Raw genomic sequence first — 6,103 nt, forward strand, 5'->3', positions numbered from 1 at the left:
TGTTCATGGGATCTGCTGAAGCCACTTGCCCAGCTTGGGAGTCACTGCACCTAGTGCTCCAATTACCACAGGGACCACTGTTGCCGGATTGCGGGGCAAGCTGTGTGTAAATTATTAAAGCACCCAGGATGCAGACATTATTGAAGTGAGGGAGCTTTATTAATGGAGGGTGAATATACAAAAAGGCGAGGGTGGCATAAACAGAACTCAGTAAAACCTAAACTGGGAAAAACTAAGCATGGAAAACAAACCAGAAACCTAGAGACACACACGTAGATGCGGGGAGATGCGGGGAGAGACAACGGAAGAAGATACGCAGATGAACCAGCAACCCACACAAGAAAACACAGGGCTTAAATACACACAGGGCAATCAGGGAATGGGAAACAGGAGGGAGGCACGGCTGGGAATAATTGGACATAATGAGAGAAGGGAAGTGAAACTAGAAACACTGATGAGAGACACAGACCTACAAAATAAAACAGGAACTCACACATGTATGGGCTCAAAATGTGGTCATAAATATTTTGTATGTGTAAAAAAGATTTGTGTGTGGACTTAGAAAAAAAACCCCTGCAAGTTACAAGTACGGATTTTGACCCTATTTTTCTTCCTTTCATCTGATTGGTCAATGTCATGTCAATCACAAATGTAACAATCCAATCAGAGAACAGATGGGTTTGGCTGTCGAGGGGCGCTTTTTTTGAACTGCAGGTCTTTGAAGGGAATAAATGCCCTTTTACATGCCAACCCAGCGTTTTCCTTCATCACCACGAAGGAAAACAGTCTGTGGTCGTCCGAGTTTGGTGATTTTTGTGTCACAGGTCTACGTGTTTAATACAGGGACTTCCACAGCCTTTTCAACAGCGCTGCGGACCGCGGGGTGGGGGCGGGCAGTGTTTTGGAAATGACAGTCTTCATTACAAAGCTTTCTTCGTTATGAATTAGCATACATGTTTTTATTGAACATTTGAAGAACTAGCAAAAAAAACAAACTCTTGTAGAGGACATAAAGTCAGAGATAGAAAAGACAAGGAGCAGGTGCATCTAGTACAGGTAGAGCTGCTGCAAAAACCCACAGAGCCCAGCAGCCAGCAACAAATTCTGGATCCTTTGCTTTTATATATATATAATATATATATATATATATATATATATATATATATAAAAAATTATTTATATTTAATAATATAATTATAATTTATAAATTTAACAGTTGTTTCCTTATATTGCAAGTGTGCATCAGTCCTGAATTCTTCAAAGGTCTTAGAATTGTTCTCATCGACTTTGGCATGATAACACTTTCAAGTCAAACTGCTGCTGATTGCAAGCTATTGTAAGGCATTTTCCAGGCTATAATATTTATATAAAAATACTAAACCTGTGTCAAAATAACTTTGGTAGTACAAAGCAAAGAGCACCCATATAACATACATTTCATGCAAATTAGATCATCTAACAGGGCTGTATCTCCCTCCTTCCTCTCTAGGGTTTTTTTTTTTTGTATGTATAGACACCCTCCCATCAGCTGTAATCGGTTTGGGCAGGGTGGTGTGTGATTTATAGCTCTCTCTGCCACCACCACACCTGTGACTTCCTGTAGCCAGAGGCTTCACCAGCTTTCATAACAGCCATCTGCAGAAGGACACTTGTCTTTATTCTTCAGTCACGCTGCAGTGTGAACGTGGAGCATTCAAGTTCAAAATGAACAAAGTTCTTAAAGTGCTCACGCCACCATCTTCCTTTTCCACCCTTCTTTTAATACATGTGTTTTGTATCCAATTACACTAAATTGGAGTTCTTATCTCCATCACCTTGCAGATGTTCCTCAGCAGTGTCTGATTGTTCATTTATTTGGTATTTATATGCATTTTCTCCTGTGGCACGCCATAAAAACAAAAAAAGTAAAAATCCTGGAAACAATCTTTCTACAAAGCTCTTGTTTGCATGAAATGCAATGATGTATGAAAGACGAGGAGGGTGTGGTAATGCTGGTGCCCACTGTGGACATCAAAAAAGATGTTTCCTATACCGAGAACTGCGTAATGAATAAATACTGCAGATAACATAGGTCAGAGACTTTTCCTGAATCAGACACCATCCTACAACATACTAATACTCATTTTTAATATTTATATTAAGATTAAAGGCACTCATTTCAATTCAGTTGGTGGATGTGGATAAAATCAGCAATGATTTTAACTTTTAACTTTTTCTCTAAAACATAAATGACTGGTACTATAAGTGCTAATTTGGTCTCTGTTCATTTGAAAGATATATATTCTAGAAAATACTCTTGTGACTGGGTTGACTACCAATGTAACAACACGCGCATGATTTAACAAGGTAATAAACTAACCAAAAGATAATAAACAACTAATATCTATAAAATGTGTAAACCTTCAGTGAATCTTTCTGCAAATGTAATTTTGATAAGTCACGCTCAGTTTAAAAATATCTCAATACAAATATCCAGCTGAGATTACATCACCAGCGGGATTTGAGAAGAACATGTTCCTTATTTGTTTGACCTGACATGCTCTCACCTGTCATTCGTCCTGCTTGTTAAGGAAAACAAACACCTCAGACAGCACGGCTGCAGGCTGCTTTACATCCACCTTACTTTCGACAGACAGACAGACAGACAGACTGTAGGTAGGTAGGTAGGTAGATAGATAGATATTTAATATTAGTAGGTGCATGCTAGCTGCAACAAGTTTGCATCTGTTAGGTTAGCAGGTTTACTTAGTTATTAGAAAGTGCTCCCGAAGATTTGGGGAACATGTTGTAACAAATAATGGTATTTTTTCCTACATGCCGTTAAACAACTAAATGAAAATCGCAGTCAAGTGTAATGAGTTATTCTTGATGCTAGAAGTGCTCTCTTGCTCTTGCTTTCAGTTCTGTGTATCACTGAGATGTTGCACACCTTCACATGATGTTAACATACGGATTACACACACACACTGAACTGTATATGGTCAATGAGAACACAAACGTTATGGTACCGTGTAGCTACATAAGAAGCGTCTTCGGGTGCAAATCCTATTTGGACTTAAAATGCATACATCAACATGTAGACTTGGAGAGGGGGGTCCTCGCAGATGTGGCTTGGCTAAATCAGGATGCATGAAAATCATCTGTGAAAAAGCTGTTTTCAAGCAATCTCAGTGGATTTCAGAGTGATCACATCATCTTTGTAACATTTGTGGATGGCCAGTGACCCAAAAGAGACTGAATCCTTCAGTCCTTATATTTTCCCTCTCTGAGTCCCTCTAATTTAAACAGCGTTTCTTCTGCTTTGCCACATAACAATGAAATGCCTCACCTCCCCATTTACAGAATGTTATCTTTATGATTGCATCATCCTAAATGTAAAAATAAATAAATAAATATTAATATTAATAATAATAAAATGTGTTCTGGTGACTTGGCCTGGCATTTACTGGACATAACATCACACTGCAACACCCCACAGTGGATCTTTGTACTATACACGTTTAAAGCAGACCGGCTAAAGGAGCCGACGTGACCACACCAAGTGTCACGTCTGTCAGCTAAGAACAGGAAAATGAGGCTACAGTTCACACAGAATAGCAGTACGAGAATTTGGTGTAAACATCCCAAAAGTATGGATCCATCCACCCATATTAAGCAGTTCAGGCCAGTAGCTGTGTAATGATGTGGAGGATATTTTCTTGGCAAACTTTGAAACCCTGAATTTCACATTCTTCAAATGCCACAGCCCACCTGAGTATTGTTGTTGACCATGTTTATTCCTTTATGTTTATTCAACATCAGATGGCCACTTCCAGAAGGACAAAACACCATGTCACCAAGCTCAAATCACTTCAAACTGGTTTCTTTAACATGACTATGAGTTCACTTCACTCAAATGACCTCCAAAGTCACCAGATCTCAGTCCAATAAAGCAAATTTGGGATGTTATGCCATGGCAGACTTGTATCACTGATATGCCGCTAACAGATCTGCAGCAACTGTGTGATCCAGTCACACCAGTGTGGAACAAAATCTCTGAGGGAGCTTGTTGAATCTATGTAACGAAGCATTAATCAAATCAAATCAAATTAAATCACTTTTATTGTCACATCACATGTGCAGGTACATTGGTACAGCACATGCGAGTGAAATTCTTGTGTGCGAACTTCACAAGCAACAGAGTTGTGCAAAATACAATAACATAAACAGCCAAAATATACAAATGGCTAAATCTGAAACTAATAAATATATGTACAATATATAATAGTATATGCAAAAAAAAAATAAAAATTTTCTGGATGTGTATACTAAATGTTTTTCTACGTGTGTGTGTGTGTATACACATATTTTACAAATTAAATAGAGTAAACAATAAATAAAATATATAAAAATATACAGAGTTGAGACATGTGCAAAACAGTGGCATTACTGTACAGTATGGAGTGCATAATGTTGAAGTTCCAGTAGTGGAGGTGAGGTGTCTATGAAGTGTTCAGCAGTCTGATGGCCTGATGGAAGAAGCTGTCTCTCAGTCTGCCGGTACAGGACCGGATGCTGCAGAACCTCCTTCCTGATGGAAGTAGTCTGAACAGTTTATTACAGCAGATCTGAGCAACTCTGAGCACACAGATGTTAACGACAATCAGCCCGATGTGTAGAAGTTGAATGTTTACTACACTTGAGACATTTACCAAAACTTCACAATGATGCTGGAGAAATAGTGATAAAAGCCGGCACCATCGTCTTTGGGGACCATTCAAACCTGTACAAAAGTTTCAGGCAACTCGTTTAACAGTTCATAAAACATTTTTTGCAATGACATTTTTTTCTCATGTGACATTTAGCCATTTTACACACAGCTAGCTGCTTTTGGGTTTGATCAAATCATGTAAAACAGCCAATTTGTGAAAACTACTTTGTGCTCTGGAGCATTTTTCATAATTATCTGACATTTAGGCACTTCATCTAAAAACAATTTGCTTTCTACACCAGTGAAAAAAAGCTGCAACCCTGAAATTTCACTAAATGATAAACCTTGGAACTCTTCTTCCACGCTTCCTACCGCATTAGCAGAGCTTTAAACGTTTTTGCAGACAGATTTTAAGACTGAATGAGTGCTTTGTGCTAATTGACTGTTTTTTCATTCAGCAATTTTCTTTTTTCCCTCGCTGTCCTATTACAAGGACATGCCCTCCACGGAGAATAGTACGATCCATGCAGTATCGAGTAGAAGAAAAAAAATGCTTCCGCTCTACATCCACATATTGGCCTTGTGAACAACACTATCTACAAAAGACAATATTTGGTTAATCCTTGCTGAAGATGATGTACCTGGCCTTTCCTATTAGTGTTCAGATTTTAAAAAACGCAGCACAAACACCATCTCGGGGACAGATAAGTGCTGCCTCCTGGCTACAATCAAAGTTATAAGAGTACATGTAAGTGGCCCTCAGTTTTAGTTTTGCTTGTCTGGAGGCTAGGATTCGCCTCTCCTGCCCCTCTAACACCACACATGGGATAAAACCCAGTCTGGACCTAGAGTAGCCTCAGGAAAGGAAGGAGGCGGCGCTTGGCAGCTCACAGCTGATCCTCACAGATTCTCTGGCTTCACTGGTTGTACCTAATGACCGCCGTCTATTCTGGGATTAACAGGCAGTACTGTGACGGGATAGAAAGGCGTCTCAAAGTGTCAATAAGTGAGAAAATCCAATAATAACTATAAAAGCAGCAGCCGACACCAATGGGAGGCCATGATGCAACACCGCTAATAGAACAGAGAGGAGTGGGAGTCCAGCTGAGTGGAGCATGACTTTAGGGCTTCATGCATTGCTGTCAAGAACACAGAAAACTCAGAGTCCTTTCATGTCTGAAACTACTTCAATCACAAGAAATACTTCATGTATGGATCTATAATAGAACCTATATGCACAGTTCCTCCTAGAGTGAACCTTTTATGTTGTTGCTGCACCTTCATTTTTTTCTACTCCACATGAATTATTCCATTATTACGACCTTTATATCTCCACATTTATATAAAACATGCCAAAACAATTTATTAAGTCAGTTCCAATCCCCATCACACACACACACACACACACACACA

This window comes from Haplochromis burtoni, unplaced genomic scaffold, assembly GCF_018398535.1.
Source record: "Haplochromis burtoni strain Fernald_Lab_line unplaced genomic scaffold, NCSU_Asbu1 Contig_59, whole genome shotgun sequence".
Taxonomy (NCBI): Eukaryota; Metazoa; Chordata; class Actinopteri; order Cichliformes; family Cichlidae; genus Haplochromis; species Haplochromis burtoni.